Here is a 14,043-nt window from a genome sequence, read left to right as displayed (position 1 = left end):
GGCAGGGACACCTCACACCAGCTCAGCTTGCTCTAGGCCTCATCCAGCCTGGCCTTGAACACCTTAGGCTGCGCCAGGGGAGGTTTAGGCTCGAGGTGAGGAGAAAGTTCTTCACTGAGAGAGTCATTGGACACTGGAATGGGCTGCCCAGGGAGGTGGTGGAGTCGCCGTCCCTGGGGCACTTTAAGGCAAGGTTGGACGTGGCACTTGGTGCCATGGTCTGGCCTTGAGCTCTGTGGTAAAGGGTTGGACTCGATGATCTGTGAGGTCTCTTCCAACCCTGATGATACTATGATACCTCCAGGGAGGGGGCATCCACAGCCTCCCTGGGCAGCCTGTGCCAGTGTCTGCCCAGCCTCACTGTCAAGAATGTCTTCCTCATCTCCAGTCTTCACATATCCACTTTAATGTCCCCAAATTGCAGTAATGTCCACTTGATTTTTTTCCCTCATTCTTCTCCCTGATGTAGTGTACAGCACTGAGGAACAAACAGGCACCAGGACTGTTTTTATCTGGGGAAGAACATCTTAACTACAACCCAGCTGGATGGGAGGTGGATCAGTGATGAAGGTTTAGCATGAGAAAGGTTGAAGGTGGTGAAGGGTCTGGAGAAGAGGGCTGGGGAGGAGCAGCTGAGGGCCCTGGGGGTGTGCAGTGTGATGAAGAGGAGGCTGAGGGCAGAGCTCATTGCTCTCTGCAGCTCCCTGAGAGGAGGCTGCAGCCGGCTGGGCTTGGGCTCTGCTGCCTGGGAACAAGGGACAGGAGGAGCGAAATGGCCTCAGGTTGTGCCAAGGGAGGCTTATGTTGGAGATGAGAAAAATCTTCCTGGTGTAAAGCATTCTCAAACCCTGGCACAGGCTGCCCAGGGAGGCGGTGGAGTCCCCATGCCTGGAGCTGTTCGAGAACCATGTGGCCATGGCACCTGGGGACATGGTTTATATGCCATGGTGCTGTGGAGTTGCAGGTTGGACTGGATGATCTTAAGGGTTTTTTCCAACCCAAGCAATCATCACATCCCTCTAGCTGAGGCCGCTGTGCAGCACACACACCTTGTGTGCTTGGGATGCAGGACTGTGAAAATAGCAGCATTAGCTCTTTCCCCCTGGTCTGCTTTGAACCCCTTTGGGAGAGACTTGGACATGAGTGCTCCTGTGCTAGAAGTGAAAAAATCCGGTGCAGCCCACGTCTGCGCCAGGGCTGGGGAGGTGTGAATGCATTTGCACACGGGCAGGCCTGCCATGGTTCCACGTGAGCCCTCTGCATTCCCATGGGGTGGAGCACAGCTGAGCTCTGGCTGGCCAGGAGCTGGCCAGGAGGGGAGACTTGAAAAGCAGGATTCGGTGTCTCTGGTTACCGAGATAAGTGGGAAGAGGCAGTGGCAACAGCTGTGCAGTAACAGGAGCAGTAGGAACTGGCATGATTTGAATCTCCTGCCAGTGACACTGGGATGCCAGAATATTAGGAGAGGCTGTGCCTAGCTGATAAGATGAATACAATGGATGAAGTTCTCCTGAAGGCTCTGAAGATGCTAGTACAGATTTGCTGCCAACAAGAGAGGAGAGCAGGCAGTGCTGCCCTTGAGAGCATGGATCATCCATTATCAGAATGAGACCATCTCCTGTCTGGGGCAAGCTGCTGGAGTCTTTCATAACCAGGGCTGAGAAGCATCCTGCTGTGCCATTTCTCATGGCAGCAGGGCAGACTGCCCTGCTGGTATCCAAGCTGGTGGCACAAGAGAGGCAGCTGGGAGAGGTCAGCAGAAAATCATCTCCAAGAGTGATTCATCCAGGGCCTTGCTTTAAACCATCCCATAGCAAGCTGCCAAACTTGTGATGGTTCTGTCCTTGGAAGGTGAAATCACCCAACTGATGTCACTCACTGTCTCCCTGTGTCATCAAAGCAAGCAAATGTTCTGGCATTCTGGCTGGAGCTAGGCTGGGGACAGATTTTTGGCTACAGTCATCTATAAACAACAGGATGAGGAAGGATTTCTCTCTGCTTCTCTGGTGTCCCCTATCATGAAGATCAGGTGCTAGCATTTGAATTTAGCCTGAGAATTGCTTTGAGCGGCTTTTGAGAGTCCAGCTTCAGCAACTGCAGGAAGATTTTATTACCTGCTTTGTCTCTGTCGCATCTCATCTGCTCAGTGAAGTGCTGAAATTCCTTTGCTTCCTTTTTCCTTCTTGCTGCTGTGGAATCTTGGCTTTGCTGATGGTTGGAACCCCCTGTCAAGTGACAGGAGGAGAGGAAATGGCCTCAAGTTGCCCCAGGGGAGGTTTAGGTTGGACATGAGAAGAAACTTCTTGTCTCAAAGGGTTCCCAGAGCCTGGCACAGGCTGCCCAGGGAGGCAGCTGAATGCCCACCCCGGAGGCATTTCCCAGTGGCAGAGATGTGGTGCTGGGGGCCATGGCTTAGCCCCGGCATTGGCAGAGTTAGAGAAGGGTTGGACTGGGTGAGCTTGGAGAGCTTTGCCAACCCAACCCATTCTGTGCTTCAGTGGAAGCTGACATGGCCATCAGGTCATGCAAGTTCAAAATAGATTTTCTGCAGTTCTGTGTTTCTCTTTGTGTAGAGAAGCAGCTTTGTGTAGAGTAGGCAGCTGCACAGAAGTAGGCAGAGAGCTCAGTATGGAATCACATAACCATCTGGGTTGGAAAGGATCATCCAGTTCCAACCCCTTGCCATGGACAGGGACACCTCCCAGGCCTCATCCAGCCCGGCCTTGAACACCAGAGCCTTCTCCAGGCTGAACAGCCTCAACTCTCTCAGCCTGTCCCCATGGGGAAGGTCTGCAGCCCTCTGATCATGTTTGTGGCCTCCTCTGGACCCTCTCCAGCAGTTCCATGTCCTCCTTGTGTTGGGGTGCCCAGAACTGGAGGCAGTGCTGCAGGTGAGGTCTCAGCAGAGCAGAGTAGAAGGGGGAACATAAACAGACAAGTTTGTCCTTAAAGAAACACTAAATGTTATAACCATGGAGGATTCCCAGAGGAACAGGCTTGTTGTGCTGTTGAGTTCCAACACGCACAGAACAGCAGAGAGGGAGGAGCGCTGTGGAGCCAGCTTGTTTGGCTGGTCACAGTAAATGAAGTGTATGAGAACCTACCAGTGAGTAAATTCTTGTCAGAGGAAAGAAAAGATGTCTTCAGTTTCTCTTTCTTCCTTTTCAAATGATCTCCACAGCAGAGCTGTGCTTCCCAGCCTGGTTTGCACTGGACAGTGTCTCTGTGACATTCCTGAAGCACAGCTGTGAGGCAGTAATTGAAGCTCTTTGCTCACTTTTCGCAGCTGCATTTTCAGCTTCCCTTGGAGCTGCAGTGTGACTAAACAAGGAGCAAGGCTTGCCAGCCAGAGGCCTCCATCACCATGCTCACCTTTGAACCCAGTGCTGGGCCTCCCCAGGCACTGGGGAGCTGTTGCAGTTAGCAAGCCAGGAGCAGAATGCCTGTCTAAACGCCAAGTGTCAGGCATTTCATGGCAAAGAGAGAGATGAAAGGAGGCTGTAGTGAGGGATTGGGCTCCTCTCCCATGAACATCTGGCCGAACATGAGCCAGCAGTGTGCTCAGGTAGCCAAGAAGGCCAATGGCATCCTGGCCTGTATCAGGAGCAGTGTGGCCAGCAGGACTTGGGAAGTCCTTCTGCGCCTGTGCTCAGCACTGCTTAGGCTGCACCTTGAGTACTGTGCCCAGTTCTGGGCCCCTCAGTTTAAGAAAGATGTAGAGATGCTGAATGTGTCCAGAGAAGGGCAGCAAGGCTGGGGAGGGGCCTGGAGCACAGCCCTGTGAGGAGAGCTGGGGGTGTGCAGCCTGCAGAAGAGGAGGCTCAGGAAGGATCTTATTGCTGCCTACAACTACCTGAAAGGAGGTTGTAGCCAGGTGGGCGTCGGTTTCTTCTCCCAGGCAACCAGTGACAGAAGAAGGGGACAGTCTCAGGCTGCGTCAGGGAGGTTTAGGCTGAACATTAGGAAGAAGTTCTTCAGGGAGAAAGAGACTGGCATTGGAATGGGCTGCCTGGGGAGGTGGTGGAGTCCACATCCCTGGAGTAGTTCAAGACATGGCACTTGGGGACAGAGTTTATTGGCCATGGTGATGCTGGGGTCAGGGTTGGGCCCTTTCTGACCTTCATAATTCCATGATTCTGTGAGACTGCACTGCAGAGGGACACGTGTCTAGCAGCCACCTCATGTTTTTAATGGAAATGAGATGTTCAGATGGCACAGGCTGGGGCTAAGCACTTCAAATACCACCCAGGAAGGGCAGAAGCTAGGTAGAGAACTCAAGCATACAGCATGGCCAATGGCGCTGCTGCCACTGGCTCTTCTGAGTGTATCCAGCTGCTTCAACCAGAACCTCGGACCCAGCGATCTTAGAGGTCTTTTCTAACCTTAATGATTCCATGATCCTACTCTTGGGAGCTCACGTAGCTGGTATGACTGCAGCTAAAAGAGCCAACTGCATGTATGGCCCTGGAACACCATTACTGAATCTATAGCCAGGCTGCTTTTCAGTCGCAGTGTTCTCCTCAGAGGGTTCACTTGAGCTTAAGGAGGAATTTCTTCTCTTCGAGGGGGCTGCAGCCCTGGAGCAGGCTGCCCAGACAGGTTGTGGAGTCTTCTTCTCTGGAGACCTTCAAAACCTGGACACTTTCCTGTGCAACCTGCTCTAGGTGAACCTGCTCTAGCGGAGGAGTCGGACTGGATGACCTCTGAAGTCCCTTCTAACCCCACCCTTTTGTTATTCCATGATGCTGTGATAAAGTCTGCCAAACAGAAGGGTAATCCTTGCCTGGATGCTGACAGCCAGCTGCAGGGGAAGGCAGACAGGACTGCTAAGGGCAGTTGCTTCAGGAGTAATAGCAGAAAGTTCCCCTGAGGGACTTAATTTACAGGAGCTCCTGGAGAGGGTGAGGTTGTGCCGGGATTGCAGCCAAGCATGGCACAGCCTCATCAGCAGTGGGCAGCAGCCTCCTGGGCACAGAAGGAGGAGCTCTCTGCAGCACAGGTCGGGCTGGCTCGGGAGGGGAGCGGAAGCATGGGACTCGCATCCATCCTCTGTGGCACGCAGTTGGTTTACCCTCAGCAAATATTGTTCTAACAGAGCCGGCTGTCAGATCTGCATCTGCTGAGCAGCTACAAAACGCTGATCTCAGCGGGAGGCAGGGCCTGCTCTGCACAAGCACTGCTGCAAGTCCCAAAAGGCGCTTCGATGCCTTTGAACACCTTGCCCTGTGTGCCTGCCTTTGCCTCCACACCAAGCAGAGAGGGAGCTGCCTCCCCACGAAGGGAAGCAGGGGGAAGTTTATTCCTGTTTGCTTTGAGCTTTGGAGCCAGCTTTGGAGATGTCTGGCACAAAGGTGTGCTTCGCATTCAGCCTGTCCTACACTGAAACACCTGTGGGCTCTGTTGGTGAAAGATGCGCCCATGGCTCAGAGGAAGGCAAGGTGCCCCCTTCAGGAGCGGCACCTGGAGAAGGATCACAACAGATAGCAGACATGGGTTTGTGACGGCCCAGCAGGTTGTGTAGGAAGGGCAGGGGCAATAGGATACACGCCAGGTATCCTCCTGTGCTTGAATGTCATGTAGAAAAGAGGGAGACAACTACCAGAGGTGCTGGCTGTGGTCGTTGTGCAAGGTGTCTGGCGAGATAGAGACAGTAACGCTGGCTGTAGGCCCAGATCTTTAACTTCGGTGTCTAAAAGAGCTCTTAGCCTTCCAGAAGAGCCTGGTGCCCTGTGTGCTCAGGCCTCTGCAGTCAGCAATATGGCAGCTCCACAGGGCATTCCTGGTGGTCAGTGGTTTAGGCTGGGCTAGCCACTAAATGAGTGAGAGATGCAGTTTTGTTCTGAGTTAAAGTCACTCAGAGCTTCAACAGGACAGATAAAGGGAGCTGTAGAGAGCAAAGAGGTCTTCTGTCAGCCTCCTCCACACTAAACACTTGTGGGTGCCTCAGCGGCTCCTCACCAGCCCTGTTCTCCAGCTTCCCACACTCCACCACCCTCACAGTAAGTGGCAGCAGTCACCCGAGTTTAGGCACCTCTGATGCCTCCTTGTGCTCGCAGCACTTCAGCTGGCAACAGAAAGAGGCAGCATCTGCTGGCTTCTTCAGGCTTGCTCCAGCGGGCCACTTCCAAGAGCTCCACGAGCTGGTGGTCTTGCAGCTTACACAGATTCTCCTACTTTTTAATGTTTGGGTTGGGAAGAAGCCAGAATTCTGTGCCTAGAGCCAATCCAGCATTCCTGGGTTTGAGAGTTCAGTTCCATTTGAAGGCACCTAGCTGCTCCACCTCGCTGGCCTCCATGCCCTCTGTGCCACACGCTTTGAAGGAGTGTTGGTCTCGGCAGTGTGGTGGGAAAGCTATGGGAATCCAGTCAAGCACCATAGAGCCCTAGAATCATAGCCCATGCGACCACAGAGCAGGGAGCCAGAGAACTGTGACCCTCAAAGCTCATCCAGTCCAACCCCCTGCAGTCAGCAGAGTCATCACAACAGGATATTAGGGGTTGGAAGGGACCCCTGCCAGAGCAGGACCAGACAATCTAGCACAGAGTCTAGAATCTAGCTAATCCCTCTTCAGCTAGGTCATGTTGCTCAGAGCCCCAGGCAGCCTGACCTGGAATGTCTCCAGAGATGGAGCTTCTACCACCTCTCTGGGCAACCTGGGCCAGGGTCTCACCACCCTCATGTTTTAAAAAGTCTTCTTTGCATCTAGACTGAATCTCCCTCTTTTAGTTGCAAACCGTTGCCCCTTGTCCCGTCACAACAGGTTCTGCTAGAATGATTGTCCTCACCTTCCTTATCGCCCCTTGAGTACTGCAAGACCACAATAAGGTCTCCTCAGAGCTCTCTCTTCAGGCTGAATAACCCTGCCTCTCTCAGCCTGTCTTCACAAACAGGTGTCCTGACTCCTGGCCATCTTCGGGGCCTCCTCTGGGTGCTCTAACAGACTCCTGCCTCTGGTGTGCTGAGGGCTGCAGAGGTCACAGGCACACACTGCTGGCTCACGCTCAGCTTTTCACCACCAGCATCCTCCAACCCTTCTCCTCAGCACTCTCGAGCCTTTAATCCCTGAGCCTGTATTGGTACCAGAGACTGCCCTGACCCAGGTGCAGGACCTTGCACTTGGTTCACACAGGCCCACATCTCAAGCTTGCCCAGCTCCCTCTGGATGGCATCCTGTGCCTGAGCATGCCACTCAGCAGGGTGCAGTTGCAGGGGCACCTGAACAGCTTGCACAGCAACACAATGGCCAGGTGAGCTTTGGCGGTCTTCAGAGAAGGAGACTCCACCACCTTTCTGAGCAGCCTGGCCCAGTGCTCCAGCACCTTCTCAGGAAAGAAGGTTCTCCTTAAGTTCAAGTGAAACCTCCTGGGTTCCAGTTTGTGCCCACTGCCCCTGGTCCTGTCTCTGTTCTCATCCTCTTGCCCCCCACCCCTTAGCTACTGATCAGCTCTGAGAAGATCCCCTCTCAGGCTGCTCTTCTCCAGGTTAAACAGGTGAAGATCTCTTACCTCACAGAGTTGCTCCAGGCCCCTCAGCACCTCTGTGGCCTCCACTGGACTCTATCCAGTACTTCCCTGTCCCTCTTGAACTGGTCTTAGGAGACCATTGGCATTCTTGGCCCTGAGGGCACTTTGCTGGCTCATGGTGACCTTGTTGGCCATTTGGGTCAATGCAGCCCTGGAGCCTGGAGCTACAGTCAGGTGTGTTCGTTGTGTGCATCCCAGCAGGGTGTGCATTATCTGGGAGCCTTCTAGATGGTTTGGCTTGATGATCTTAGAGGTCTTTTCCAACCTTACTGATTCTGTGATTCCATGAGCCCCCAGTTTCAGTCTGTGAAGCTAGAAGCTACCAGAGCTCGTGAGTGACTTCTGTCAAGGAGTAGATGTACACTAAGGAAAAGTTGTCTTCTGTCCTTGCTTGAGCTGCCCCAGGCTGCAGCTTCAGAAGGAGCGACAGGCTGAGCGGTCAGCAGAGCCACGGTGCCATCAGCACGGGGCACACTCTACTGCTCCCTGTACCATGGACCCTCTCCCACGCTGCTCCACCTCGCCCAGCTCTCACACGGCTCTGCTCTACCTGGCTGCAGCCTGGCTGCTGCTCCTGCTAACATCAAGGCCTGCTGCTTGCTTGTAGACCTGGTTGTCCCCAGATGTGTAACTGGAGCTGCTTTGTAGGTACAACACTGAGGATAAAGGGTCTGTGACCAAACCTTTCTCTGAGCAGAAGTCACTTCACACATTTTTGCACTACAAAATGTCCCACAGTGAGATCTCCCTGGAAACAGATGTTCAGAGCGGCAAACCTGTGGCCAGAGGATGGAGACCCACTTTTCTTGCAGCCTGTTGCAAAGTCATTGTATCATAGCCTGAATCCTGCTGAAATTCTTGCTTGTAATCCCAAATGCCTTTCCCAGAAGAAAAAACAACCCTCCACATCTCTCTGTTTTCCTTGCTTGCAAATCACTTCCACAGCCACTGATTCCCAGTGGTTTGCAAAGCAGGCAGCTGAGAGCAGGATTTGCCCTGCAGCACATGGTGAGGTGTGGGCAAATGGAGCATGTGTGATGTGTTGCTGGGTGAGTGGCAGTGGCCAAGGGACAGGCAGCCTGGCACAGGATCAGAGTTGTTTGGGTTGGAAAAAAACCTCTCAGGACATCAAGTTCAAATGTCAACCCCACCCCACCATGGCCACTAAACCTCATCCCTGGGAGCCATGGCCAAGCCTTTCTGGAACACCTGCAGGGATGGGGACACCACCACCACCTCCCTGGGAGCCTCTGCCAGTCCCTGACCACTCTGGCAGCAAGAATTTGTTTTCATGATGTCCAATCTAGACCTCCCTAGGGGCAGCTTGAGGCCATTTCCTCTCACCCTATCACCTGACACCAGGGAGCAGGGCCCAACCCCAGCTGGCTGCAGCCTCCTCTCAGGGAGCTGCAGAGAGCAGTGAGCTCTGCCCTCAGCCTCTTCTGCTCCACACCAGACACCCCTAGGGCCAGGGCCCTCAGCTGCTCTTCTCCAGTCCTGTTCTCCAGACCCTTCCCCAGCTTCCTTGTCCTTCTCTTCCATTTCTGTCAGTGAAGACACATCATAAACATGACCAAGGCCATTGCCCCTTGTTGGCCTCTTTGTTTCTTCCTGGCTTTGGTCCTCCAGCTGATCCTGAAAAGCAGCAGTTTCCATGATCTGGGAAGCTGACAAAGTAAAGTACTGAAAGAGAGAGATGGAGCTGAGAGAAGTGCTCCAGGGAAATAAATACCCCCAAGATAATTTATTTCTCTTTCTTCTGGCTTCAAGGAGTTTCTGTTCTGCAGTCCAGGCCTGAGAAGTTGAACTTCCCTTGGGATCCTGCAACAACCTTCTCATGTCATTGGATATTTATGGCTGTGCCCTGTAACTGGTGATACCCCCTCTTTATCTCCAGAGTCTTGAAATGGTTTACATTCTGGAGATATTAAAACAAACAAGGCTTTGGGATTTTTGGACCAGGAATGCAGAGGCCAAGGACCATGTTGGAAAGTATTGTTCGATTAAAACTTTACTTTGCCACATGCTCCCCAGTGACAGAGTCACAGGGAGTGAAATACCTGCAGTCTTTCAGGCAGAACCTAGCGTTCCTTCAGTCCATGACCTGAGCAGCAGGCCTGGGCAGTCAGGGGAGGCAGAGCTCTACTTTCAGGACCAGACGAATGTCTCTGATGTCTGTGGACACATTTAAAGAAGCTAAAGAGGCAAATAGGTGCCCAGGTGCTTCAGGTGACTTGGGCTCACAGTCTCTCTACAAATTTCATTAGGCAGACCCATCAAATCCTGGAATGGTTGGGGCTGGAAGGGAACATTCCAAACCCACCTGGCTGTGATCCTGTGGGATTTGCTCTGGGTGATCCTGCTCTAGCTGGGAGCTGGACTGCATGATATCCAGAGGTCCCTTCCAAGCCCCACCTGTCTGTGATTGTGTGTGTGTGATTTCCCATGTAGTTAACAATCCATTGTGATGACCATAGATGCCACACAGGCATGTGTGGTAGTGCTCTTCTGGCTGACAGCAGCTCTCACAGCCCCCTGACCCATCAGGTTGTTTGCAGAACAGATGTCCCCTCTGTGTGTGTGGCAGAGGAGAGTGTGCAGAAAGTCCAGGCATGCAGGGCAGAGCACACTGTTGCACCCTGTGCCCACAGGGGACAGCCACACTTTGTGGCCTGTCCTTCTCAAAGGTGTAGGACTCAAGCCTTGGGAACTGGCACCAGCTGTCTGCTCCAGGGTCCCTTGTGCTATGTACAGAGCATCCCTCCTGCAGCAGAACCATCCCCAGTGTGGGTTTGTGAACAAACTGCAAATTCGAGATCTAAAGGTAACCTGAAGGTGTAAAAGTAAGTGAAGGTTTGCAAAAGGCCTCCTCAGAGCTTTCTGCAGGATGTCTGGGACGAGGTCCCAGCACAGCAGTGTGTCTGCAGCAGAGGTTCAGGTGGGCATCCTGCTGCTCTGCAGCAGCTGTCACTGCACTGTGTGGCTGAGTGCAGTTTTACCTGTTTATAGGTGATCACAATCAAAGCTGATTTGGTGTTGCTGGCTCCCAGTGAAATTCTGACTGTGCCTTCACAAGTGCCTGGGGAGCATGATCCCTGGGCACAGCTGGAGCAGTGGAAGGCAGCCTGTTTGCAGGGCTCCTCTGGCTGCCAGAGCTGGGTGCTGGCTGTGCCTTCGCTTCCATTCTGATCTCCTGTGAGGCTCTGCACGCTCTCGCCTTGCATTTGAAAACATAATCAAGTGAAAATTCCCTCAGAGCAGTGGTTTCCAGACACTGTTGCTAGGTGATCTTCCAAAGCTGAATGAATTCTTAAACTCCTTGGGCTCCAGGCAACCAACTAATAACCAGCAACCACACGTTCAAGTGTGGAGCACCACCGCTCTTCTGGCTGTGTCCTGGCTTTGCATCCTTACACAGGCTAAGGTGGGCACCAGCTGTCCTGCTTTCAGCTTCTTCTCCCTTGGAAACTGGGCATTTACAAATCCTCCTGAGACTACATTAATTAGCTGCATAGAAAATCAACAGACTTAAAGGAGGTCACAGGACCACAAAGTCATAGAATTGGTCCAGCTGGATTCCTGCTCTGTGGAGGCTGGGGCTGAGCCATGGCCCTCAGCCTCACAGCTCTGCCTCTTGGAAACATCTCCAGGGATGGGCATTCAGCCTCCTCCCTGGGCAGCCTCTGCCAGGCTTTGAGAACCCTTTCAGTCAAGAGAAGCAGCTGAGGGCCCTAGGGGGTTTTAGCCTGGAGAAGAGGAGGCTGAGGGCAGACCTCATTGCTCTTTACAGCTCCCTGAGAGGATGTTGGAGCCATGTAGGGGTTGGGCTCTGCTCCCTAGGAACAAGTGACAGAAGGAGAGAAAATGGCCTCAAGTGTCACCAGCAGAGGTTTAGGTTGGACATGAGAAGAAACTTCTTGACTGGAAGGGTCAGCTCCCTAGTCAAACAAACTGTGCCCTCTTCCTGCCTTGCACGTGGAAAGCAACCAGAGGGAAACTTGCTGGCAGTCTGAGGCCAGGAAGGTTGTAGCTGAAATCCCATCCCTGCTCCTGCAAGGGCAGGAAGCCTGCTGCCAAGGCTGGATGCATTTCAGAAGGACCTGCTGCCCTGTGTGAAGGCCTTCAGCTGAGCAGTGTCTGTAGGGAGCTGCCTGCTGCCCGGGGCTGGGCCCTCCTTTGGTGCTTAGAGGAGGAGGTGAGACAGGAGAAGGATTCGCCCGTGGATCTCATCAGGCTTGCTCTGCACTGCTGGCTTGTGCTGGCTGCTGTAGCTGCAGTCTGCTCAGCAGCTCAGAGGTGCACTGCTGCCTCAGATGAGCGCCACGCCCAGAGGCAATGCCACCGGCAGGTGTCTGGAGAGATATCGTGGCTGCCTGCAGGGCGAAGGCAGGAGCAGACCCCCCTCGATGGCAGCAAAGCCACCTCCGAGTGCCAGCGCGCTCCCTGCTGTTCAGGTTCCTCCAGCGTGCCCATCACCAGGGATGAGCAAACCCAGCACCAGCACATGAGATGTCTCCTTCATCCCTTCCACCATGGGATGTGCTTGCAGTAAATGCTAAGGGATTAGGAGCTGCCTCCTGGGGCATGAGGATAAAGGAGAAAACACTGAACAGAGATTTGAAAGACGCAGAACTTGCCTGGAAGCAAAACTGCTTCAAGAGTAAATTCTCATGTCTTGTTATAGGTGCAAAGGAATTTGTTTCCTACATAGAATCACAGAATTGTTTGGGTTGGAAAAGCCCTCTGAGGTCATCCAGATCAGCCAGCACCCCAGCCCCACCATAGCCACCAAACGATGGCCCCAAGTGCCATGGCCACACCTTTCTGGAACAGCTCCAGGAATGGGCACTCCACCACCTCCCTGGGCAGCCTCTGCCAGTCCCTGACCACTCTCACAGCAAAGAAATTCTTCTGATCTCCAACCTGAACCTACCCTGGCACAATTTCAGGCCATTTCTTCTTGTCCTATCATTTGTTCCTTAGAAGGAGAGCCCAACCCCCACCTCCCTGCAGCCTCCTGTAGCTCTGCAGCTCAGGTTGTTGGAGCCAGGGCTTGCCCTGCCGTGCAGCTCACAGCTCCTTTGCCCTTGGGGAGAGCTCAACTCAATGGTGTGTTTTAACAGCTGCTCAGTATTAGCCAGCCCTCCCCCCAGCCCTACTGCCAGACACCTTTCTGCAGAATGTGGCTTTAATTAAGGCTCTGTTCACAGCTTCTCACAGGCTGTTGGAGAATTCATGTGCTGCGAGAGAAGTGATGATGCAGGAGATGCTGCTGGGGCAGAAAGCACTACGAGATGAGCGTCGAGCACAGAAGAACTGATGTGGGTCCCAAAGGAAAGATGGAATCCATTTAACAGTGGCAGGAACATAGAGGATGTAAAGTATGGAAGTGCTGATGCCAGTGAAGTTGTCCTCACACTGGTGGTAATCTGCTTGGGCAGAAGCAAGCTGCTGAAGTGTTGGGCTGCAGCAAAGCACATCACTGCTTCCCCTTACTGCCTGGAGCTTTAATGCACAAGGGAAAACTGAATAAACACATTCCAGGAGCGTCACAGGACACAGAAGCAGCCTGCAATATCCACTGCAGCAGGATTCTCTTGTAGAGCTGCATGTACACCAGGTGGGTAACTGGGTTGGAGGACACCGTTAAGATCATCCAGTCCAACCTTCTAGCCAGCACTACCATGGCCACTAAACCATGTCCCCACACATTTCTCGGACACCTCCAGGGATGGGGACTCCACCACCTCCCTGGGCAGCCTGTTCCAATCCCTGATCACTCTTGCAACAAAGAACTTTTTCCTAATGTTCAACCTAAACCTCCCCTGGTGCAAGCTGAGGCCATTTCACAAGGGCTATTGAAATTCCCACCCCACTGTAACAAGCCACTGCTGTTACACTGACAACTCTCTCCAGATGCCCCAAATAACTTCTTGGTATCCAAATAAGTTGTTATGTGCTGGGGAATTGCCTTCTGAGCAGGAGTCTCTCTCATCTGGAGCAGATCTTGGCTTCAGGCAGCCGTGGAACATGAGACACTTTTGCCCTTACACATGGGCTGGTCTGAGGCTGTGCAGGCTCTGCTGCAGACATCGCAGACCTTTCAGAAGCAGCCTCAGCAGCCTCTGCTCATTTTTATTGTCCAGAAGTATGCATTTTATCAAACCCTGTCCTGCTGCTCTGCCCATAAACGTCTCACTGCCCTAGCAGCCATGCTGAGCTGTGCTTCAGATAGCCTTGGGAAGCTCCTGGGTGCCCTCAGCCCATCCGCCAGCCTCTTTCCACTTCAGTGCTGTATTTCCCAGGGAGCAGGGAAGCAGGGTGGAGCAGCACATGCATCCCCCCTGGCATTCAGCCCTTTGGTGTGCAGGAAGGTGGGACCTCAGGTCAGGGCTCTGGCACAGTCTTTTGGGTTGGTTTATTTTGGTGTTGCTGGTGTGGGTTTTTTTAAGGGAGTTTCCCTATTTAATGTCTCTTTAGGAAAGGAATGGTCACAGAATCATAGAGTCCTAGAATGGC

At 53.1% G+C, this 14,043-nt stretch overlaps 1 long non-coding RNA gene across 2 annotated transcripts in view; it reads left to right on the top strand.

The window, feature by feature from the left end:
* The window catches only part of LOC135187821 (uncharacterized), an 83,797-nt gene that overhangs the window by 24,449 nt on the left and 45,305 nt on the right, over window positions 1-14,043 (top strand). For both annotated transcript variants that reach the window (XR_010307461.1, XR_010307460.1), the window contains exon 3: window positions 12,735-13,144. This is a non-coding gene — a long non-coding RNA (uncharacterized LOC135187821). The remainder of the gene's footprint in view (window positions 1-12,734; window positions 13,145-14,043) is intronic.

This window comes from Pogoniulus pusillus, chromosome 28 (genome assembly GCF_015220805.1).
Source record: "Pogoniulus pusillus isolate bPogPus1 chromosome 28, bPogPus1.pri, whole genome shotgun sequence".
NCBI classification, from domain to species: domain Eukaryota; kingdom Metazoa; phylum Chordata; class Aves; order Piciformes; family Lybiidae; genus Pogoniulus; species Pogoniulus pusillus.
The sequence above is the reverse complement of the archived record's forward strand: the minus strand, read 5'-3'. Positions and strand labels throughout refer to the sequence as shown.